This window comes from Somniosus microcephalus, unplaced genomic scaffold (genome assembly GCF_052327205.1).
Source record: "Somniosus microcephalus isolate GS21.2 unplaced genomic scaffold, FLI_Smic_1.0 unresolved_chr1, whole genome shotgun sequence".
NCBI lineage: Eukaryota > Metazoa > Chordata > Chondrichthyes > Squaliformes > Somniosidae > Somniosus > Somniosus microcephalus.
Window position 1 is genome coordinate 55215938 of NW_028225179.1, and position 26119 is coordinate 55242056.

Sequence of the window (26119 nt, forward strand, 5' to 3'; positions counted from 1 at the left end):
GGGCGAGGCCATGAAGGGATTTGAAAACAAGGATGAGAATTATGAAATCGGGGCGCTGCTTAACCGTTAGCCAATGTAGGTCAGCGAGCACATAGGTGATGGGAGAACGGTATTTGGAGCGAGTTGGACAGGGGCAGCTGTGTTTTGGATGATCTCAAGTTTACATAGGGTGGAATGTGGGAGGCCAGCCAGCAGTGCGTTGGTATAGTCAAGTCTAGAGGTAACAAAGGCATGGATCAGGTTTTCAGCAGCGGATGAGTTAAGGCAGGGGCGGGTACAGGCGATATTATGGAGGTGGAAGTAGGCGGCCGTTGTTATGCCGCGGATATGTGATCGGAAGCTCATTTCAGGGTCAATAATGACACCAAGGTTGCGAACAGTGTTGTTCATCCTCAAAAAAATGTTAGGGAGAGGGATGGAGTCAGTGGCTATGGAACAGAGTACGTGGCCAAAAACAATGGCTTCATTCTTCACTCCCGGAGGTTCATCTGGAGCAAGTTCCAAATAATTTTTCCACCCAGGATCGAACTAGGGAGATTTCTCGTGTAGCGGTGAAAGTGATAACTACGACTCTACGGAAACCTCTGCTCGGTTTACTAACTGCAAGTCAGATGATGTGTTCAGGGAATGCGTGAATCGCTGAATTAGAGAGCGGGGATCCTGTGCAGTTGTTGAGGTGGTTTGGTTGCTGCTGCTTCTGCCTCTCACACTCCGAGAGCCCGAGCCATGGTCCGCACCGATTTCACTCCTATAGATGCCAACTTTACTCTGTGGCGCAACAGTGTCGCAGTCTGAAGCCAGTTCAGAAGGCTGCGAGTTCAAAATCACACGCAGGTGCAGAAACCACTCCTAAATTGATATAAAGGAGGAAGGTTTTGCAAGCTGGGAAATTCAGTGTTTTTCAGAATTAAGTGCTCTTTTTCTGTTACTTTCCAGTTACACATTCAGTTTTTCTTTAGCAATTTTTATTTTATATCGGAACAATTTTTAAGGGATGCTGTGTGTTCCTTACTAATACAGTAACTCTGTCACCCAGTCTCAGAAGTGAAACACAAACGTCCCAGCCTGCGGCTCGCACCCATTCGAGGTGAGTCTTTGCAGCCGACAGCTCAGTTGGTTGGAGGTGGTGTTAATAACGCCGTTAGAAAAAGATACAGAATGTCAGGGGAATTTATTTTGAATAACATCCATTGCACCTTTACACTGGGGCAGGGTAACACATCTTTATGTTTATTTGTCTTTCTATGGTTCGCTGATAAACGTTTAACTCACGGCCTGTTCCTGTTAATGGTCACAAGCAGTAACAGACAGACAGAGCGTGTCTGACCCTCCCAAGATGTGCAAGAGCCAGCACTTTAGGACAAATGCATCAAATCAAATGTTCACCGGGCACCGAGGCAGACAAAAACCAGAGAAAATTACAGAACGAGATACAGAAATAAAAGCTAAATACAGAGGATATAAATATTTCTCACTTTTGATGTCTCTCAACCATCATAACAAAAACAGATGATCTGGTCATTGACTCATTGCTGTTTGTGGGAGCTTGCTGTGCGCAATTGACTGCCACGTTTCCGACATTACAACAGTGATTTCACTTCTTTAAAGAGCATTGCGATGTCCGGTGCTCGTGAAATGCAATACATAAATGCAAGTCTTTCTTTCTTTATTAATTCGAACCCAACCCTTCAGTTCCGGATAAAGAATTTCAGAGTAAATCGTTCAAGTCGAGAATCGGACCAAAGAAAGTGACAGAAAATGCCATAAAACTGCCGAAACCCGGGAACTTTAGAGTTATCAAGTCTATCGCTCTCCCAACCGAGTTATTTTGGCCTCACGGCAAATTGCGCTTTGTGTCATTCATTTGGAAGAAAATATCACCCCGGATGGAATTGCCCCGAACATGCAATACCAGCAGAGAAGGGTAAAGAAAGAAATAATGTCTGAGACGGCAGGGAACGTAATTCAGAAAAGTAAAATTCGGACTTTCAAACCGAACCTGGTGAAGTGAGGCTAATATTGTTGCCTTGAATTATTTGGTGAATCTTTTGATATTGTTGAACATTGTATAAGAAAGCAGGATTGGATGGTCAGAAGCGGTCTGAAAGGATGGCTGATCGGCTGTGGGTGGCAGCGAAATCTTACGGCTTCGTTTCCAGCGGCTCGTTGGTCTTGGGTTTTGATTCATGCTCGGGGGGTTTCATTGATTTATATGGGAGAGGTGCCCAGGTTAAAATTATGTCTTTTTAGCGTTCCAGACGGTCAGATTGTCTTTTATACAGAGAATGTTTGAGCTCCAGGGGACAGAATGCACAGGGTTTGTCGATATAACACACGTGGAATAAATAAAATATTTCCAGGAGGTGCGCAGATTGAAGCTGACATGTTAATTAATCACAATTCAAGCGGCCTCATTGGCAATTCCCATTCCTTGAAGGGCATCAATGAACGAGTTGTGGTTTTGCTGCAAAAGTTCACCACTGAAACTTGACTGAATAGCGACTGTGTTGGAACTCGAACCCACATACTTTCAAAAGACTTTTTCACAAGTCTAACGTGCAATCCATTGCGCCACAGAGCCCATTACACCTGATGTCGCTGAATCCGTGAATTTGAGCTTCTTTATGGGTGAACGCAGGACTTGAAGATATGTTTAGATGATTTCCCGTTAAATCATTTCCACCTCCGTCTTTTCCGGAAGTTTGTACAAACAAATCAATGAGAGGATCAGACACATCGCTCTGAGAAACTCGTCCGCTAAACAGTGAAAGGTGACAGTGTTTATTGTGATGGGTTTCGATTTATTCAGCCACACGTCTGGTAAAAAAACTAGCCGTGACCCGGACACGTAGTCTTATGATCTGGAGTCAGGCGAGTTCCCGAAATCCTGTTGTGTCTCAAATACTCCCATATAGAGGAGCTTCTTTCATATGGTGGTACTTTGAGACACCCCTTCTTAAATCCTGACTTTCTGTCACATGAAGTCTTTCAAATCCCTGCCAGCTCCCTCGGAGTGTGAGAGAGCCATGAGAAGCTGCATTCTCTGACAGCGCCCATATCCCGCTCGCTTCAGCCGCCTGCTGCCAGTGATCTACAACTAGTCCAACTGCAGAGAGAGGGCGCCAAGCATCATCAGGGAAAGAGGCATGGGCTCAAAATCCAAATTAGGGGACACGATCAGGGAGCAGTTAATGTCCTGAGGTGTGCACTTCAGTTAGAGCTGCAAACAAATATGGGTAAGATAGAGAGAATCTATTTCCTCTGGTGGGGGAGTCCAACACAAAGGGCATAACGATAAAATTAGAGCTAACCCGGTCAGGGTGGCTGTAACGAAACTCTTCTTCACACAGAGGGCAGTGGAAATCTGGAACTCACTCCGGAAACAGCTGTTCCGGCTGGGGTCAATGGACAATTTCAAAATTGAGATTGATAGATTTGTGTTAGGCAAGGATTTGAAGATTCATGTAATCGTCCCAGGTAGATGTAGTTAAGATACAGATCAGCTATGATCTAATTGAATGGCGAAGCAGGCTTGAGGGTCTGAATGGATTCCTTCTGTTCCTATGTTCCTATGACTGTAACAGGATAGAAATGTAAACAGCTGCAAAGAAACGTTGGAATTTATTCATATTTAACAGCAACAATATCCATGCCATGCGCAACTAAGTTGCGATCAGGGAGCAACGCCCAAAGCTGCTGTGTGTCTTTCCTGTGGCTCTCCTGCCTCTCTCTCCCCTTCCTCCCACACGCTGCCAGTTTTAAAACGTTGTTTTAAATCTGCTGCTCTGGGCCAGTGCCTTCCACAGTCTCACAACCCTTTCTACAAATACCGTTTCACTGCTTGACTTCTCTTTATTAGTTATGAATCACCTTGAGGTGCAATGGTGGCGTTTGTGACGTTACATTAAAAGGCAGCCTATTGGAATCACGTTGGGGTCAAAGTTTCTTTTGCACTGAATTTAACCTATATCATTCAAGATGGAACATTGTATTTGCTGCATCACAATAAATAATATGTTGTTATAACTTTTGGCTCATTCGTTCCCCAGTGTCAGAAGAAGAATTGTCTGATCCCCTCATTTATTTCATCTAAGAAACAAACATAGGTATTCATTCAGAATCAACCCACAGGTTGACACTGAGATAAACGCAGCAAGAGATACAGACAGCACCGGGACACATGGTGGAATAGACCAGAGAGATGGATAAATACAAAACGACCTCAGACTCCAACAGGCAGTAACAGGTAACTGACAGATATCAGTGAGTGGAGGCAGCGCCTGGTAGGGTTGATTTGGCTCCGTGGCTTAGCTGGTTATATAGCGCCTGTTGGGCTAATCCAAGCGATCCTGGCTTCGATTCCCAGCGGGACATTGGTTTTATCTTTCTGACCTGCCAGGGCTCGGTTTCTTCTCGCGTGAAAGGGCCACAATTATTTTAAAGGTAACTGTGGATGCTCTAGTTCCCATTCCACATTAAGGCTCCAGACGCTGCGGGGCCTGGGTCAAATTTCACGGCAGTCATAATTTCTGGCGGTGCTGATTTTGGCCTCTTCACCAAAAATCCATCTTTTCTAAGCAGTGCCATGCGCAACTTTGCTGTGGTCTGAGCAAAACTGCAGCAGCAGATGTGTGGCACCATGATGATATAAATGGTTAGTGTTCTATGTTGTGCCCGCAGCAACTTTGGTTAGAATCTGAGTCACGACAGAGTTCGCTTTAGACCTTCTGTTCTCTGTGGCACCTGCTAATAGAACGCAGCAACAAATACACTTTACTACATGAAAAAATATTATTTTGTTGGCGGCGAAAACCTATGTAGTCCTTCAAACCCCTGCACTCTCACATGCCAAAGCTTGATGCTTCATTATTCAAACCCGCCTCTTCTCCCAGCTCTTTCTTTCTTCCACAATCAATAGTCCTCCTTTACTTGCCTCCTTCCATTTCATTGTCACTTTCCTGCGGCATTTCCTAATCTAACATTCAATTTCACATATTCACTATGGTTATGTCTGCCCTGCTGCCACCGCAGGTTTTTAACTTCGATGTGTATTATAATGTCAGCAAAAAATTGCAGGTTGGGTTCTTGCCGCGATCAGTTTGCACACTGGGTTCCGACTTGGATCGGAGCTGTTTTACACCCGACCATTTCTAACAATCACTGACCTCATGTAATGGAAATACATAAATTATTTTAGCTCAAATATGCTGGCTGCACATTTTCAACGCTGTGGATCCGGGTGGAACAGGCAGGACTTGCGGTGAAGAGGACTTTCGTGCACATTGTTTCTGTTTGGATGTCATCTTTTGTTATCTCCGTCATTTCACTCCAGCCGACCGAACTAAAGGAAGAAGGAAGAAAGTTCCCTCTCCGATTCACGATCTCTGTTCCACCTTCCTTCGAGAAGGTGAAGAATTCCAATGGTCCATGTTAATTTTAACAACATATGAACAATGAAGAGGCCCGGACCATTGGTTTTTGACGAGTTTAGAATTCAAAACCTATCAAATACTGGGAAGGTTTGCAGCATCAAACGTATAACACAACAAATAAGCACAATAGATTAGCAATCCATTGGCTTAACCTCTCCTCTCTGGTCTACGACAACGCAGCCATTCCATTTTCCACTTTTTGCATCCAAACAGAAATACACCGCAATAAAGTCCCCTTTGCCGCTTGTCCAGATCGACAATGTTGAAAATGTACAAAAGGCATTGAATTACTTCAGGAAGTCAGGAAACTGCCTGATCAAAAGATGAGTTGTGCACCCCTTTTAATTAGACCAGGCAGGCTGGCCATGCCGGTTTGATTCCCGGCCAATACAGAAGGCTGCACGGTGTGAAATAAAGACGGAAAATGCTGGATATATTGAGCAGGTCAGGTAGCATTTGTTCAGAGAGAAACAGAGTTAACGTTTCAGGACGATGGCCTTTCGTCAAAACTGGAAAAAAAGCAGGAAATGTAACAGATTTGTAAGCAAGTGTATTGGCTGGGAAATGGGGGATGGGATGAAAGAACAAAAGGGAATGCCTGTGATAGGCTGGAAGGCAGGAGAGATTAAGAGATATTGAGAGACATTAAGGGATATTCAAGGCAACAGGGGATGCTTATGGGACAGGTTAAGAAACAAAGGATGGTTCGAGATGAAGTGTAAATTGCGCTGGCAGAATGGAAGACAGCTGCCATGTGGGAGAGAAGAAAAGATCAAACGTGTGGATAAAATATATATATATATTATGAATTGATATTGTTGAATTGTATGTTGAGTCCAGAAGGCTGTAAAGTGCCTAATCGAAAGATGAGGTGCTGTTCCTCGAGCTTACACTGAGCTTCAGTGGAACAATGCAAGAGGCCAAGGACAGTGAGGTCTGAGTGGGAATGGAGCAGTGAATTAAAATGACAGGCGATTGGAAGCTCAGGGTGCCCCTTACGAACTGAATGGAATTTTCTGCAAAGCGGTCACCCAATCTTCATTTGGTCTCCCCAATGTAGAGGAGACCACATCGTGAGTAGCAAATACAGTACACTAAATTGCACGAAGTACAAGTAAATCGCTGTTTCACCTGGAAGGGGTGTTTGGTGCCCTTGAAAATGGGAAGTGGGTGGTATAAGGGCATGCATTGCATCTCCTGCGCTTGCATGGGAAGGTTCTGGGTGAAGTGGAAGGGGTGTTGGGGGCGATAGAGGAGTGGACTAGGGTATCACGGAGGGAGCAGTCCCTAGGGAATATTGAAAGGGGAGGTGAGGGGAAGATGCGTTTGGTGGGGGGATCACACTGGAGGTGGCAGAAGTGGTGGAGGATGATCCGTTGAATGTGGAGGCTGGTGGGGTGAAAGGTGTGGAGAAGGGGAACTCTATTGTGGTTCCAGGAGGGAGAGGCAGGGGTGAGGGCAGACATGCGGGAGATAGAACGGGCATGGTTAAGGGCCATGTCAGCCACTGTAGAGGGGAATCCTCGGTTGAGGAAAAAGAAAGACATGTCGAAAGAACTGGTATGGACGGTGGCATCGTCAGAGCAGATGTGGCGGAGATGGAGAAACTGGGAGAATGGAATAGAGTCCTTACAGGAAGTGGGGTGTGAGGAAGTGTAGTCCAGGTAGCTGTGGGAGTCAGTGGGCTTGTAGTGAATGTTGGTCAATAACCTATCCCCAGAGATGGAGCTGGAGAAATCGAGGAAGGGAAGGGAAGAGTCGGAGGTGGACCATGTGAAGGTGACGGAAGGGTGGAAATTGTAAGCAAACTGATTGAAATAATCTAGTTCAGGGTGAGAGCAGGAAAGGGCACCGAGGCAGTCATCAATGTACCAGAAAAAGAGGTGAGGGAGGGGCCATGTGTAGGACTGGAACAAAGAGCGTTCCACATAACCCACGAAAAGGAACGCACAGCTGAATCCATGTGGCTTCCCATAGCCACACCTTTGAGTTGGAGGAAGTGAGTGGAGTCAAAGGAGAAAGTTGTTCAATGTGAGAACAAGTTCATCCAGATGGAGAATGGTGGTGGTGGATGGGGACTTGTTGGGCCTCTGTTCAAGGAAGAAGCGGAGCGACATCAGGCCATCCTGGTGGGGGATGGAGGTGTAGAGGGATTGTACGTCCATGGTGAAAAGGAGGCGGTTAGGTCCAGGAAACTTGAAACTGTTAAAGTGGTGGAGAGCATCGGAAGAGTCGCGGGTGTAGGTGCGAAGAGACTGGAAACGGGGAGAAAAAATTGAGTCGAGATAGGAAGAGCTAAGTTCGGTGGGGCAAGAACAGGCTGAAACGATGGGTCTACCAGGGCAGTCCTGTTTGTGGATCTTGGGAAGGAGGTAGAAGTGGGCTGTGCGGGGTTGGGGAACTTTGAGGTTGGCTGCTGTGGGAGGAAGATCTCCAGAGGAGATGAGGTCAGTGACGTCTTGGAAACGGTGGCTTGATTTTTGGTAGTGGGGTCATGGTCCAGGTGGAGGTAGGAGGAGGTGTTGGAGAGTTGGTGTTCAGCTTCCGCTAGGTAGTAGTCAGTTCACCAAACAACAATATCAGTACCCTTGTCAGCACGTTTAATGACAATGTCGGGGTTGGATCTGAGAGAATGGTGTGCTGCAAGTTCAGAGGGTGGTACGGTTCGAATTCAGCACCCGAAAGTCAGCTTCTCACATCCTTTCAGCGCTAGAGAAAGCAGGACTGACTAATATTCAGGGCAGTGGGTTTTTCAAGAAAAGGTGGAGATTGACGCTGAATGTAAGTTTATCACAATTCAGGTGAGCACATGGGTGCAGAAAGCAAAATGTAAAGGTCCCGCATTGACCAGAATCAAATACGGGTATAAGAAGTCCAATGAGACACAGAACCGAATACATCGCAAAGCCATTAACTTTACTCAGTTGATTGAATTTCCCGTTGCTCCTATTATGTTGTGGGATTTCAGATGATTTGGGGAAGACGGCGTGAAATCAAATGGTTTTAATTTAAAATATTTATGTTTTCTACAACGTCGATCGGCTGTAAGAAGATGATTTTTGAGTAAATCTGGGGGGCTCGTCCGAGATCTCTCTCACCTCAGCTGTGAAAAATCCCAAAGCAAGAACCATACCCCTAGACCAATGAGCCGCCGACATAAATATGCCCAACTCATTAAGTATTGAAATCTCAGATACTCTGATAACGTACTGAATTTACCAGTCGGCCCATTGTGCCTGTGCTGTATCTATTTAATTAGTCCCACTCCCCATAGTCCTACAAATGTTTTCCCTTTAAAGTATATATTAGTAATTTGAGACATGACATGAGCTGAGTGTAGCATGCTTGGGAGAAAATGTGAAATTGGACATGAAGTTTAAGGTGATTGACAAAACCACCAGAGGCGACACGAGGAAACACTTTGTTTCACACAGCGAGTTGTTATGATCTGGAATGCACTGCCTGAAAGGGTAGTTGAAGCAGATTCAATAATAGCTTTAAGAAGGGCGATGGATAAGTACTTGAAGGGAAAACACACAGGGCGATGGGAAAGAGCAGGTGACTGGGAATAATTGTTTAGCTCTTTCATAGACCCGATACAGGCACGATAGACCGAATGGTCTCCTTCTGTGCTGTATTCCTGGCAGGGCACCCATCTTCCACCCTCCATAAACTTAAGATCACCTAAAACTTTGCTATCCTATCCTAACTCGCTCCAATCCTGTTCACCTCTCACCCGTGTGCTCGCTGACTTACGTTGGCTCCCAGTTAAGCAACGCTTCGATTTCAAAATTCTCATCCTTGTTTTTAAAACCCTACATGGTATTTCCCCTGCACATCATCTGACCTCCTGTAGTCCTACCACCCTCCGGGAAATCTGAGCTCCTCCAACTTGGGCCCCTTATCCATCCCCGATTTAATTACTCTACCATTGGCGGCCGTGCCAAGACCTAAACTCTGCAATTCTCTCACTAAACATCTCTGCCACTCCACCTCCCTTTCCACCTTCAAGATGCTCCTTAAAACCTACCTCTGTGACCCAGCTTTTAGTCATCTGCTCTGATATCTCCTTATGTGTCTCGGTGTCAAACTTGGTTCGATAACGCTCCTGTGAAGGGTCTTGGGCCATTTGACGACGTTAAATACACTCATTAAATGCAAGTTGTTGCTGTTGTTTTGTCATTCTATGATTCTGTGAATAGGTCCTTCAGGGGTTTTGATTGAACTTGTTTTACTCTTCAGGATAATCAGAGGTAATATGATAAAATGCTTCAAACTGTTCCAACAAATGGTGTTACTCACCGTATAATACAAGTTTTAGAGATAGAGATTCGGACAAACTTTTAATCAGTGGCACAACTCGAACTCAGAATGGCCAAATCTTGTGCTTCGGGAGACGGAGAAGGTCATTATTTGCTGATGTTCTCTTTGGAGTTTTTTCTTTTCTCTCTTTGAGGGGTCCTCCCGGTTTCTCTGTCTCCTGGACTGTCCGTGGACTGCGTTCGCTTTTCACTTTACAATGGCAGCTATTATATCATTCCTGCTGACAAAAACAAACTTTCCAGTGAATTCCCATTCCTCTCTCCCCTGGTGACACAGACTGATGATACCAAACAGCACCTGGTGTTGACAACAGATCCCCTCGGCCTCTCGAGGCATCCTTATCTGTAACTTCAAACAGCCTGGAGAACGCATTTGGAATGTGATCAAGCCTCCCATCATGCATTCTCGTACAGTCAGTTCAACAGTTCCTTTGTTGAATTAATACATTTAACCAAATTCAGCTCCTTTAGCAGGCAATTAATCCAGGTTTCTAGCCAATCTTTTTGTTTCCTTAAAGCCGTTATTGAAAAGTCCAAAATCCTTCAAGGTGGAGGAGCAGATTATACATATTGAACTACTTGTTCGACACTGAGATCCGCAAGAAGTCTGACATCTGAGTGGGTTGCATGAATGGGATTTCAATTTCAACGTCTTTAACAACTGCCAAGTTAGTTTAACGGTTGTTAAGTAAGATACACTCTGGTTGGCAGGGAGATGGGATACGGAGTGGAGCTACAGTAGGGGATGATGCACAGCCAAATATAGAGGAAAAAACAAGTTAGCCTGGAAGGCAGAACAAATATGTAACGGTAGAAGGGAGTATGGCATGGCTGGATGGCATTTAATTTAAATCAAGGAGTCTTACAAGTAAGGCAGATGAATTGAAGGTATTGATGAACACATGGGGGTATGACATTTTTGCTATCACAGGGACATTGTTGAGGGAGGGGCAGGACTGGCTGCTCAATATTCCGGGGTATAGAATCTTCAGGCGAGACAGAGGGGGGTGTAAAAGTGTAGAGGGTGTCGCAATACTAATCAAGGACTCAAATACTGCAGTAAGGAGGGATGATTTTTTAGCAGGTTCCTCTAACGAGGCCATATGGGCAGAACTTAAAAACAAAAAGCGGGCAAGCACTTTGCTGGGAGTGTACTAAAGGCCTTCAAACCGTCAGGGGGAGATAGAGGAACAGATATGTAGGCAAATCTCTGAGACGTGTAGAAATGATTGGGTAATAATAGCAGGGGATTTCAACCTCCCCAATATTAACTGGGATAGTCAGAGAGTGAAAGGCTTAGAGGGTGCAGAATTCTTAAAGTGCATCCAGGAGAGCTTTTTGAGCCAGCATGTAGAAAGTCCTACAAGAGCGGGGGCGGTACTGGACCTAATTCTAGGGAATGTAGCCGGGCAAGTGGTAGAAGTGTCAGTAAGAGAGCATTCCAGAGATTTAAAGTAGTCCTGGAAAAGGACAAAGATGGGCTGGAAATAAAGCTTCTAAATTGGGGAAGGCCGATTTTAGCATGATATGACAGGATCTTGCCAAAGTGCACTGGGATCAGCTACTTGTAGAAAAATCCACATCAGAGCAGTGGGAATCATTCAGAAAGGAAATAGAGATAGTACAGCGCCAACATGTTCCCTTAATGGTCAAGGGTGGGACCAACAAATCCAGGGAACCCTGGAGGTCAAGGGATATACAGCAATGGATTAGGAAAAAGTGAGGCTATTGGCAGATGCAGAGGACTAAAAACAATGGAAGCCATAGAGAAGTATAGAAAGGGAGTTACTTAAAAATGAAATTAGGAGAGCGAAGAGGGGGCATGAAAAATTACTGGCGGGCAAAATAAAGGAAAATCCCAAGGTGTTTTATAAGTATATTAAAGGCAAGAGGATAACCAGGGAAAGAGTAGGGCCCATCAGGGACAAAAGTGGCAATCTTTGTGCAGAGCCAGAAGATGTAGGTGAGGTTTTAAATGAATATTTTGCATCTTTGTTCACTCTGGAGTAGGGCAACGTAGGCACAGAAATCAGGCAGGGGGATTGTGATATACTTGAACAAATTAGCATTGAGAGGGAGGAGGTACTAGCGGTTGTAGCGGGCTTTAGAGTGGATAAACCCCCAGGCCCAGGCGAGATATATCCCAGGCTGCTGTGTGAGACAAGGGAGGAGATTGCAGGGGCTCTGACACAAATTTTCAGATCCTTTCTGGGCACAGGGGAGGTGCCGGAGGACTGGGGGACAGCTAACGTATTACCATTATTCAAGAAGAGTAGTAGGGATGAATCAGGGAACTCCAGGCCTGTGAGCCTAACACCAGCGGTAGGGAAATTATTGGAAAAAATCTGAGGGACAGAAATAGTCTCCACTTGGAGAGGCAAGGATTAATCAGGGAGAGTCAGTATGGTTTTATCAGGGGGAGATCAGGTCTAACGAATTTGATTGAATTTTTCGAAGAGGTGATGAGGTGTGTGGATAAGGGTAGTGCTGTTGACATAGTCTACATGGACTTCAGTAAGGCTTTTGACAAGGTCCCGCATGGGAGACTGGTTAAGAAGGTATCAGCCCATGGGATCCAGGTAATTTGGCATATTGGATACAAAATTGGCTTAGTGGCAGGAGCCAGAGTCTGATGTTCGGAGGTTGTTTTTGTGACTGGAAGCCTGTGTCCAGTGGTGTCCCTAGGGATCGGTGCAGGGTCCCTTGCTGTTTGTAGTGTACATTAATGATTTAGATATGAATGTAAAAGGTATGATCAGTAAGTTCGCAGGTGACAGGAAAATTGGTGGAGTGGTAAATAGCGACGAGGTAAGCCTCAGGCTACAGAATGATATAGACGGGTTGGTCAGATAGGCAGAACAGTGGCAAATGGAATTTAACCCTGAAAAGTGTGACGTGATGCATTTTGGGAGGACTAACAAGGCAAGGGAATACACAATGTGTGGTAGGACGCTAGGAAGGACAGAGGGTCAGAGGGACCTTGGTGTGTATGTACATAGATCCCTGAAGGCAGCAGGATAGGTAGAAAAGGTGGTTAGGAAGGCTTATGGGATATTTGCCCTCATTAGCCGAGGCATAGAATATAAGAGCAGGGTGGTTATGATGGAGCTGAACAAAACGTTAGTTAGGCCACAGCTGGAATATTGTGTGCAGTTCTGGCCGCCACACTATAGGAAGGATGTGATTGCATTGGAGAGGGTACAGAGGAGATTCATCAGGATGTTTCCTGGGCTGGAGCGTTTCAGCTATGAAGAGAGACTGGACAGGCTGGGGGTGCTTTCCATAGATAGAGAAAGCTGAGGGGGACCTGATTGAGGTGTACAAATTGATGAGGGGCACAGGTATGGTAGATAGAAAGGAACTTTTCCCCTTAGTAGAGGGATCAATAACCACGGGGCACAGTTTCAAGGTAAGGGGCAGGAGGCTTCGAGGGGATTTTGAGGAAAAGCTTTTTCACCCAGAGGGTGGTTGGAATCTGGAACTCACTGCCTGAAAGGGTGGTAGAGGCAGGAACCATCACAACATTCAAGAAGCATTTAGAAGAGAATTTGAAATGTAATAACATACAAGGCTACGGACTAATTGCTGGAAAATGGGAAGTAACAACAGAAAATGGTGCAAAAGCTCAGCAGGCCAGGCAACCTCCGTGGAGAGAAATTAGAGTCAACGTTTCGGGTCAAAACGCTTTATCAAGACTAAAGAGGCACAGGGAATGAAATAGATTAAGAGGCCGGGCTGGGAGAGAACAAAAAAGAAGAGGCATTAAGAGGTATTCAAAACGAGACGAGATGGTGATCGGACTAGTGGAGACAAAAGACTGCTCTAGATTAGGTGTGAAATGCGCTGGCAGAATGGGAGACAGCTGCCATGTGGGAGAGAGAAAAAAAAAGGGGGGAAACCAAAACAAAGGTGTGGATAAGAAATATAAGTAAAAATGTAATAGAGGCCGGGGTTATGAGATGGGAAATGGGATTAGAATAGATAGGGCTTGACGGCCGGCACACTGTGGCTTAGCTGATCCAAAGCCTTGTCTCGTAAACAGGAAATATTGGGTTCGAGTCCCAACGCGGCCTTTATTTTTTCTTCATGACCCTTCGGGGTGACTTTCATGTGAAAGGGCCACAATCCTTTTAAATGTAACTGCGGCTGCACTCGTTCCCACTCTGGATTAAGCCTCCAGTCGCTGCGGGGCCTGGGTCGAATTCCACTGCGTTCATAATTGTTGGCGGTGCTGAGTTTGTCCTCTTCACCAAAAATCCATCCTTTTCAAGCAGTGCCGTGCAAGAGTTTGCTGTGATCAGAGCCGTGGCATAGCCGCTGATGTGTGGCGCCGAGTTCATCAAGTGCTCAGTTATTCTGCATTGTGGAATGCAGCAACCTCGGTTCGATCCGAGTTATAACACAGCTCACATTATATCATCTGTTCTGTGCGGCACCTGCTGAGAGAACGCAGTGAGGAATCAGTTTTTATTACATGAGAAAATATTAGTTTGTTGGCGACGAAAACCTATTTAGTCCTTCAAAACCGAGCGCTCTCACATGCCTGAGCTTGATGCTCCATATTTCAAACCCATCTTTTCTCCCAGCTTTTTCTTCCTTCCACAATCAATAGCCCACCTTTACTTTCCTCCTTCCAATACATTGTCACTTTCCTGCTGTACTACCTTAATCTAACATTCACTTTCACCTACTTACACCATTAACTTTGCTCTGCTACCACCGCTATTCCTGGGGGCACATGTCCCATTCGCACCAAACTGAATTGGTGCATTGAAATCAGTCGATACATTTAGACCTGCGGGACCACTCGACAGACAAACTCTGCGAAATCAGGGCTGGCCTTCGGAAGCAAATTAGCCAGATTGCCCTAGAAATTTCCTTGGCCTAATGGATAAGGCGTCCGATGTCGCTGATAATTGTAATCGGGATTGTTGTCAGTCCCGGATCATTCTGTGTCTGCTTAAAACAGGCTTGCTCACAGTCCCGAATCATTCTTTCTGTTAACCTTTTTAAAAGGAGTGCGATTTCAGCTGTGATGACCGAGTTGTACAGGTATTGTTTTCAAAGTTACATTGGGTTTCTCTGCGCAGGTGCGAACCCAGATCACAGCGCAGCTGTTCATTTATTGGAATTATATTTTCATCTTTTCCTAAATCCCCTCCTTTATATGAGCTGTTGCCCTGGATTGGCTCACAAATCTGCCCACAACTTTTTGACGATGGCAAACTTTTTCTTCTCTGTTCTGAATCCCTCACCTGAAGTAACGGAAAGCCTTTTGCTTACAGAAACTGATTGTTCAGTTTCGAAATTGTCGATCCGGGTTCACTGGCAGGACAAGCGGTGAAGGGGGTTTGCTTGCAGAGTGGTTCGGTTTGCATGAAAAAAACATTAATCAGAATAACTGCAGCCAATCTAAATGAGGTGGCCGAGTGGTTAAGGCGATGGACTGTTAGTTCATTGTGCTTTGCACGCGTGGGTTCGAATCCCATCCTCGTCATTTTAGCTGAACTTTTGACGCCTTCGATTCTTTTGTCTTTCAGCTTAAACGTTATGTCCAAATTCACCTTTTGCTCCCAAGCCTGCTTCATTTAGCTCATGTCATGCCTCAAATTACCAATAAATACTTTAAGGGAAAACACTTGTCGGAATGGAGAGTGGGACTAATTAGACAGCACTCTCAGAGACAGCTTACTTCAGTACCGACCGAATCTGAGATTCCAAGACGTAATGAGTAGCGCTCTTACATTTCAGCGGCTCTTTGGTCTAGGGTTATGATTCTCATTTTGGGGTTTCACAACTTAGATGCGAGAGGTTCCGGACTCATATTCCTGAGGAGCCCCGCCAGATTTTAGTCAAAACTCATGTTCTTGCAGCCGATCGACATTGCAGAAAACTTAACAACTTTCGATTAAAAACATGTGATTTCACTTCGTTTTTCCCATATCTTTCGAAATCCCAGAGCTTCACAGGAGCAAATGAAAGCAAACCAACTGAGTAAAGTAAAAGACTTCATCACGTGCTCGGCTCTGTGTCTCATTGGACGTCTTCCTTGATCAATTCCGGGCAATGCAGGACCTTTACTTTTTGCTTTCTGCACCCATGAGCTCGCCTGAAGTGGGAATAAGTTACTTTCAGCCTCAATCTCCACATATTTTCGAAACACCCTCTTCCTGAATATTAGACAGTGCTGCTTTCTCTAGCGCTGAAAAGATGTGAGAAGCTGGCTTGTGAATTGATCCCATGGGTGCCGAATTCAAACCATACACGGTTCTGTATTGGCTTGGAATCAAACCAGCGTGGCCAGCCTGTCAGGTCTGATTAAAAGTGGTGTGCACCACACCTTTCGATTAGGCACTTTACTGCCTTCCTGAAGTTATGGAAGGCCTTTTGCTTAGCGAAGCAGATTCTACATTTTCAGCATTGTCGATCTGGGTGCACGGGCAGGACAAGCAGTGAAGGGAACTTTCTTGTGGAGTATATCTGTTTGGATGCAAAAAGCAGGAAATGGAATGGCTGAGTTGTTGCAGACCGGAGACAAGAGGTTAAGACATAAGAACCATAAGAGCATAAGAAATAGGAGCAGGAGTAGGCCAATCGGCCCCTCGATCCTGCTCCGCCATTCAATAAGAACATGGCTGATCTGATCCTAACCGCCAATCCACTATCACAGAACCATCTCCTGAATCTAACAGAATTAGACACATGAAATAGGAGCAGGATCAGGCTACACGGCCCCTGGGCCCGCTCCGCTACCCACAGGGTCATGACCGATCCGAACCTAGACTCATGTCCAAATTCCTGCCCACTCCCCGTACCCCTAAATTCCCTTTACTTCTAGGAAACTGTTTTAAGTTTATGTAATGATGTAGCTTCTACAGCTTTTTGGGGCAACATATTCCATGGACCTACCAGGCTCTGAGTGAAGTAGTTCCTCCTCATCTCAGTTTTGAAAGAGCAGCCCCTTATTCTAAGCCTATGCCCCCTAGTTCTACTTTCACCCATCATCGGGGACATCCTCCCCGCATCCACCCGATCTAACCCCTTCACAATCTTATATGTTTCAATAAGATGGCCTCTCATTCTTCTGAACTCCAATGAGTAGAGTCCCAATCTACTCAACCTCTCCTCATATGTCCATCCCCTCATCCCCGGGATTAACCGAGTGAACCTTCTTTGTACTGACTCGAGAGCAAGTATGTCCTTTCTAAAGTATGGACACCAAAACTGTATGCAGTATTCCAGGTGCGGTCTCACCAATACCTTGTACAACTGAAGCAATACCTCCCTATTTTTATATTCTATCCCCCTAGCAATGAAAGCCCACATTCCATTGGCCTTCTTAATCACTTGCTGCACCTGCATACTAACCTTTTGAGTTTCGTGCACCAAGACCCCCAGATCCCTTTGTACTTCAGTACTATCCAGTTTCTTGCCATTAAGATAATAACTTGCTCTACGATTTTTCCTGCCAAAGTGCATAACCTCACACTTTCCAGTATTGTATTCCATCTGCCAAATCTCTGCCCACTTACTTAGCCTGTCTATGTCCCCTTGCAGGTTTTTTATGTCCTCCTCACTCACTACTTTCCCTCCCATCTTAGTATCATCTGCAAACTTTGATATGTTACACACGGTCCCTTCCTCCAAATCGTGAATATAGATTGTAAAGAGTTGGGGACCCAGCACTGACCCCTGTGGAACACCACTAGTTACTGATTGCCAGTCTGAGAATGAACCATTTATCCCAACTCTCTGCCTTCTGTTAGATAGCCAATCCTCTATCCATGCCAGAATATTACCCCCAATCCCGTGATTTTTTATCTTAAGCAATAATCTTTTGTGTGGCACCTTGTCAAATGCCTTTTGGAAGTCTAAATACACTACGTCCACTGGTTCCGCTTTATCCACCCTATATGTTACTTCCTCAAAGAACTCCAGCAAATTTGTCAAACATGACTTCTCCTTCATAAAACCATGCTGACTTTGTCCTATTAAATTATGATTATCCAAATGTCCTGTTACTGTCTCCTTAATAATGGACTCCAAAATTTTACCTACCACAGATGTTAGGCTAACCGGTCTATAGTTTGCAGCCTTCTGTCTACTGCCCTTTTTTAATAAGGGTGTTACATTAGCAGTTTTCCAGTCTGCTGGGACCTTTGCCGAGTCCAGGGAGTTTTGGAAAATTATTACCAATGCATCCACAATCCCTACTGCCACTTCCCTCAAGACCCTAGGATGTAAGCCATCAGGTCCAGGTGATTTATCCGCCTTGAGTCCCATTATTTTACCGAGTACCACTTCCTTAATGATTTTGATCATGTTTAGCTCCTCCCCTCCTTTAGCCCCCTATTTGTCCAGTGTTGGGATATTCTTAGTGTCTTCTACTGTAAAGACTGATATAAAATATTCATTCAGTGTTTTTCCATCTCCATATATCCCACCATTAATTTCCCGGTCTCATCCTCTAAGGGACCAACATTTACTTTAGCCTTCCTTTTTCTTTTTATATAACTATAAAAACTCTTTCTATCTGTTTTTATATTTTTTGCTAATTTACTTTCATAATCTATCTTCCCTTTCTTAATCAATCTTTTTGTTATTTTTTGCTGTCTTTTAAAGTTTTCCCAATCCTCTATCCTCCCACTAGATTTGGCTACCTTATATGCCCTTGTTTTTAGTCGAATACTATCCTTAATTTCTTTACTTAGCCACGGATGGCTGTCTTTTCTTTTACACCCTTTTCTTCTCAGAGGAATATATATTTTTTGGAAGTTGTAAAATAACTCCTTAAGTGTACACCGCTGATCATGTATCGTCTTTCCGTTTAATCTATTTTCCCAATCCACTCTACTCAATTCCGCTCTCATACCTTCATAGTCTCTTTATTCAAGCTTAGCACGCTTTTTTGAGATCCAACCTTCTCACCCTGTAATTGAATATGGAATTGAACCATGTTATGGTCACTCATTCCAAGGGGATCCTTTACTAGGACATTTTTAATTAATCCTGTCTCGTTACACAGGACCAGATGTAAGGTTGCTTGCCCCCTGGTCTGTTCAGTTACATACTGCTCAAGAAACCCATCCCTAATACATTCGATGAACTCATCCTCAAGGCAGCCCTACCCAATTTGATTTGTCCAATTAAAATGATAGATAAAATCCCCCATAATTATAGATGCTCCCTTATTACAAGCCTCAACTATTTCCTGATTGATACTCCGTCCAACAGAGTTGCCACTGTTTGGAGGCCTATAGACTACGCCCACTAGTGTTTTTTTCCCCTTATTATTCCCTACCTCCACCCAAACTGTTTCATTATCCTGATCTTTTGACCCAATATCATTTCTCTGTATTACAGTGATTCCTTCCTTTATTAACATAGCCACCCCACCTCCCCTTCCTTCATGCCTGTCCTTCCTGATCGTTAAATAACCTGGTATGTTTAATTCCCAGGCATTGTCACCCTGCAGCCATGTTTCTGTAATGGCCACAAGATCATACCCATATGTTGTTATTTGTGCCATTAACTCGTCTATTTTGTTATGAATGCTACGTGCATTCAGATAGAGAACTTTCAAAGATGTTTTGTGACACTTAGTTCCTGCTTTTGCACTTTTTATTACTTTACCTTTTACTCCATACCTTCTGCCCCTTCTTGACACGCTCTGGTTTTTAATTTCCCCACTGCTACCTAAGTCTATGACCTTCTCTGTTGTCATTTTTAGTATTTGCTCCAGAGGAACCTCCCCCCCACTAGTTAGTTTAAAGCCCTCTCTACAGCCCTATTTATATGATCCGCCAGGACTCTAGTCCCAGCACTGGCCAAGTGAAGCCCGTCCCAACGGAACAGCTGCCTCCTGCCCCAGTACTGGTGCCAGTGTCCCAGGAAGCAAAACCCATTTCTCCCACACCAGTCTTTGAGCCACGCATTTAACTCGCTAATTTTATTTGTCCTAGCCAAATTCGCTCGTGGCTCAGGATTATTACCCTTGAGGTTCTGCTTTTTAATTTGGCCCCTAGCTGCTCAAACTCCCTCAGCAGAACCTCCTTCCTTGTCCTATCTTTGTCGTTGGTACCAACATGGACCACGACAACTGGATCCACCCCCTCCCACTCCAAGTTTCTCTCCAGTCCAGAGGAGATAAGAACATAAGAACATAAGAAATAGGAGCAGGAGTAGGCCAAACGGCCCCTCGAGCCTGCTCCACCATTCAATAAGATCATGGCTGATCTGATCCTAACCTCAAATCTTCTATCACTCTGCATCCACCCGAACCCATGTGATCTCCCGGGAGAGGTGAAAAACCAGATAAAGACACAATGGCCAATTTGGGAGAAAAAAATCTGGGAAATTCCTCTCCGACCCATCTAGGCGATCGAAATTCTTCCAGGAGATCACTCTGTCCCTATATTTTCTACAGTACTTACCTTCTGTAAAGGCGATCTCCACCCCAGCCAGGAACAGGAATAAAACCATCTCCTGAAATCTAACAGAATTAGAACACAGTAGGAGCAGAACAAGGCTACACGGCCCCTGGGCCCGCTCCACTACCCACAGGGCCATGACCATTCCGAACCCAGACTCATGTCCAATTTCCTGCCCGCTCCCCGTACCCCTTCATTCCCTTTACTTCCAGGAAACTATCTATTTCTGTTTTAAATTTATTTAATGAGGTAGCTTCCACAGCTTTCTGGGGCAGCAAATTCCACAAACCTACCACCCTCTGAGTGAAGAAGTTTCTCCTCATCTCAGTTTTGAATGAGCAGCCCCTTATTTTAAGATTATGCCCCCTAGTTCTAGTTTCACCCATCATTGGGAACATCCTCACCGCATCCACCCGATCAAGCCCCTTCACAATCTTATATGTTTCAATAAGATCGCCTCTCATTCTTCTGAACTCCAATGAGTAGAGTCCCAATCTACTCAACCTCTCCTCATATGACCACCCCCTCATCCCCGGGATTAACCGAGTGAACCTTCTTTGTACTGACTCGAGAGCAAGTATGTCTTTTCTTAAGTATGGACACCAAAACTGTATGCAGTATTCCAGGTGCGGCCTCACCAATACATTGTACAACTGCAGCAATACCTCCCTGTTTTTATATTCCAACCCCCTAGCAATAAAAGCCAACATTCCATTGGCCTTCTTGATCACTTGCTGCACCTGCATACTAACTTTTTGAGTTTCGTGCACCAGGACCCCCAGATCCCTTTGTACTACAGTACTTTCCAGTTTCTTGCCATTAAGATAATAACTTGCTCTTTGATTTTTCCTGCCAAAGTGCATAACTTCACACTTTCCAGTATTGTATCCCATCTGCCAAATCTCTGCCCACTTACTTAGCCTGTCTATGTCCCTTTGCAGGTTTTTTATGTCCTCCTCACTCACTACTTTCCGTCCCATCTTTGTATCATCTGCAAACTTTGATATGTTACACTCGGTCCCCTCCTCCAAATCGTTAATATAGATTGTAAAGAGTTGGGGACCCAGCACTGACCCCTGCGGAACACCACTAGTTACTGGTTGCCAATCTGAGAACGAACCATTTATCCCAACTCTCTGCTTTCTGTTAGAGAGCCAATCCTCCACCCATGCCAGAATATTACCCCCAATCGCGTGATTTTTTATCTTGAGCAATAATATTTTGTGTGGCACCTTGTCAAATGCCTTTTGGAAGTCTAAATACACTACGTCCACTGGTTCCCCTTTATCCACCCTGTTTGTTACTTCCTCAAAAAACTCAAGCAAATTTGTTAAACATGACATCCCCTTCATGAAACCATGCTGAGTTTGCCCTATTAAATTGTGTTTATCCAAATGTCCCGTTACTGTCTCCTTAATAATGGACTCTAACATTTTACCAACCACAGATGTTAGGCTAACAGGTCTATAGTTTCCAGCCTTCTGCCTACTACCCTTTTTAAATAAAGATGTTACATTCGCAGTTTTCCAATCTGCCGGGACCTTTGCTGAGTCCAGTGAGTTTTGGAAAATTATTACCAATGCATCCACAATCCCTACCGCTACTTCCCTCAAGACCCTGGGATGCAAGCCATCACGTCCAGGGGATTTATCCGCCTTGAGTCCCATTATTTTACCAAGTACCACTTCCTTAGTGATTTTAATTGTATTTAGTTCCTCCCCCCCTAGAGCCCCCTGTTTGTCCAGTGTTGGGATATTCTTAGTGTCCTCTACTGTAAAGACTGATACAAAATAATTGTTCAGTGTTTTTGCCATCTCCATGTTTCCCACCATTAATTTCCCGGTCTCATCCTCTAAGGGACCAACATTTATTTAGCCACCCTTTTTCTTTTTATATAACTATAGAAACTTTTACTGTCTGTTTTTATATATTTTGCTAATTTACTTTCATAATCTATCTTCCCTTTCTTAATCAATCTTTTTGTTATTTTTTGCTGTCTTTTAAAGACTTCCCAATCTTCCATCCTCCCACTAGATTTGGCTACCTTATATGCCCTTGTTTTTAGTCGGATACTATCCTTAATTACTTTACTTAGCCACGGATGGCTATCTTTTCTTTTACACCCTTTTTTCCTCAGTGGAATATATTTTTTTTGGAAGTTGTAAAATAACTCCTTAAATGTACACCACTGGTCATGTACCGTCTTACCCTTTAATCTATTTTCCCAGTCCACTCTCATTAATTCCGCTCTCATACCTTCATAGTCTCCTTTATTCAAGCTCAGCATGCTTGTTTGAGATCCAACCTTCTCACCCTCTAATTGAATATGGAACTCAACCATGTTATGGTCACTCATTCCAAGGGGATCCTTTACTAGGACATTTTTAATTAATCCTGTCTCGTTACACAGGACCAAATCTAAGGTTGCTTGCCCCCTGGTCGGTTCAGTTACATACTGCTCAAGAAACCCATCCCTAATACACTCAATGAACTCTTCCTCAAGGCTGCTCTGCCCAATTTGATTTGTCCAGTTAATATGATAAATAAAATCCCCCATAATTATAGCTGTTCCCTTATTACAAGCCTCAACTATTTCCTGATTAATACTCCGTCCAACAGAGTTGCAACTGTTCGGAGGCCTATAGACTACACCCACTAGTGTTTTTTTCCCCTTATTATTCCTTACCTCCACCCAAACTGTTTCACTATCGTGCTCCTTTGACCCAATATCATTTCTCTGTATTATAGTGATTCCTTCCTTTATTAACATAGCCACCCCACCTCCTCTCCCTTCCTGCCTGTCCTTCCTGATTGTTAAATAACCTGGTATGTTTAATTCCCAGTCATGGTCACCCTGCAGCCATGTTTCTGTAATGGCCACAAGATCATACCCATGTCATTATTTGTGCCGTTAACTCATTCATTTTGTTACGAATGCTACGTGCATTCAGATAAAGAACTTTCAAATATGTTTTGTAACACTTAGTTCCTGTTTTTTCCCTTTTTAGTACTTTACTTTTTACTCCATACCTTCTGTCCCTTCCTGACACATTCTGTTTTTTAATTCCCCCACTGCTACCTAAGTCTATGACCTTCTCTGTTGTCATTTCTATGATTTGCTCTCTAGAAACCTCCCCCCCACTAATTAGTTTAAAGCCCTCTCTACAGCCCTAGTTATATGATTCGCCAGGACTCTAGTCCCAGCATTGGCCAAGTGGAGTCCGTCCCAACAGAACAGCTCCCTCCTGTCCCAGTACTGGTGCCAGTGTCCCAAGAATCAAAACCCATTTCTCCCACACCAGTCTTTGAGCCACGCATTTAACTCTTTAATTTTATTTATCCTAGCCAAATTCGCTCGTTGCTCAGGTAATAACCCAGAGATTATTACCCTTGAGGTTCTGTTTTTTAATTTGACCCCTAGCTGCTCATACTCCTTTAACAGAACCGTCTTCCTTGTCCTATCTACGTCGTTTGTACCAACATGGACCACGACAACTGGATCCTCCCTCTCCCACTGCAAGTTTCTTTCCAGCCCAGAAGAGATGTCCTTAACACTGGCACCAGGCAGGCAACACAGCCTTCGGGACTCCCGCTCTTGACTGCAGAGAACCCTATCTATCCCCCTAATGATACTATCCCCTACCACTACAACATTTCTTTTTACTCCCTCCACTTGAATGGCCCCCTGTACCACGGTGCTGTGGCCAGGTTGCTCATCCTCCCTGCAGTCCCCGCTCCCGCCCTCACAGGGAGTAAGAACCTCGATCCTGCTGGACAAGAACAAGGGCTGCGTCTCCTTCAACACTACATCCTGGATCCCTGTACCTTCCTCACTCGTAGTCACACCGTCCTGTCCCTGACCACGGACAACATCTGCAGTAATTAACTTCATAGGTGTGACCATCTCCTGAAACATAGAGTCCAGGAACTTCTCCCCCTCCCTGATGTGTCGCAGTGTCCGAAGCTCGGTCTCAAGCTCCATAACATGGAACTTGAGTTCCTCTAGCAGCAAACACTTGTCGCAGATGTAATCACCGTTAGCCTCAATGGGGTTCACCGGCTCCCACATCTCGCAACAGTAACACATCACCTGCTCCATTCTATATAATTAATTTAATTTCTTATTATTAGTTATGAAGACCCTGCCCGGATATATATGATAATATCACACCACTATTCAATAGGACTTACCAACTTAAACGTATGAAAGAGAAGAGAAGGAAGAAAACCAACCAACCAGCTGATCACCAACCTCCTCCTTGAATACTGTCTGTGGAGCCTGTTTGGTTGACTCGTCTCACTGCTCCGCCTCCGCAGTGATGTCTAAGCCTGGGAGTGGGGAACAAAACAGAGCAAAAAACAGACCCTCACCTCCCACTTATCCGAACTCTCCCACTTAGCAAAACTCCAACAGCACTCAATGCACAAAGCACTCCGTGCACCGCACTAGCCCCTCCCCTTTTATACCCGGATTCTACTTCCTGTTTAAACTGCCCAAGAGTTTAAAAAACCCTTAAAAAATTAAACTTACTTCAAATAATTGACTTCTTAACACACTAAAATTCACAAAATACACTTAAATGATTGTTCTCCCACTGAGCAAAACTCCAACAGCACTCAATGCACAAAGCAATCCGTGCACCGCACTAGCCCCTCCCCTTTTATACCCGGATTCTACTTCCTGTTTAAACTGCCCAAGAGTTTAAAAAACCCTTAAAAAATTAAACTTACTTCAAATAATTGACATCTTAACACACTAAAATTCACAAAATACACTTAAATGATTTTTCTCCCACTTAGCAAAACTCCAACAGCACTCAATGCACAAAGCACTCCGTGCACCGCACTAGCCCCTCCCCTTTTATCCCCGGATTCTACTTCCTGTTTAAACTGCCCAAGAGTTTAAAAAACCCTTAAAAAATTAAACTTACTTCAAATAATTGACTTCTTAACACACTAAAATTCACAAAATACACTTAAATGATTTTTCTCCCACTTAGCAAAACTCCAACAGCACTCAATGCACAAAGCACTCCGTGGCACCGGGCAGGCAACACAGCCTTCGGGACTCTCGCTCTCGGCTGCTAAGCACTCTATCTATCCCCCTAACGATACTATCCCCTACCACAACAACATTTCGTTTAACTCCCCCCAATTGAATGGCCCCCTGCTCCACGGTGCTGTGGCCAGGTTGCTAATCCTCCCCGCAGTCCCTGTTCCCATCCTCACAGGGAGTAAGAGCCTCGAACCTGTTGGACAAGTGCAAGGGCTGCGGCTCCTCCAACACTACCTCCTGGATCCCCGTACCTGCCTCACTTCTAGTCACACCATCCTGACCCTGGCCACGGACTACAACTGAATTAATCAATCTAATTGGTGTGAATACCTCGTGATACACAGAGTCCAGGTAAAACTCCCCCTCCCTGATGTGTCTCAGTGTTTGAAGCTCGGACTCCAGCTCTTCAACACGGAGCCAGAATTCCTCGAGCAGCCAACACTTACTGCAAATGTGATCACCGTGAGCATCAATGGTGTCCACCAGCTCTCACATATTGCAGCAGCAACACATCACCTGATCTCCCATTCTATGTAATTAATGACGATGGACTGATAATCCACTGTGCTTATTGGCGTAAAAAACTCACTACGCACTTGGTTTGAGCATAAAGCAAGGCTTTAATCAACTTGTTTCAGAACATGGAGGCCTAGTTGTACTTCACTAGTTCCTTGTCTTACAAAATGTCCCTCGAAAGCTGGGGCCGATGCCCGTGTATTTATACTCCGTGGACGGCGCCACCAGCTGGCCGTCCATTGTTACTTCATGAGTAGTTTCTTGAGTGATGAGATTTATAACATTCTTCCTGCATATAAGATTTGGAAGTCCGACGACTTCCTATTAGTGGATCAGGCGGACCATGAATACCGCAGTCTTTTT

General features: G+C 44.6%; 1 non-coding gene across 1 annotated transcript; it reads left to right on the forward strand.

The window, feature by feature from the left end:
• The first annotated feature begins 15169 nt into the window (after positions 1–15169).
• On the forward strand, positions 15170–15251 carry trnan-guu (transfer RNA asparagine (anticodon GUU)). The gene has a single exon. It is a non-coding gene; the product is annotated as a tRNA-Asn (tRNA).
• The last annotated feature ends 10868 nt before the right edge of the window (positions 15252–26119 follow it).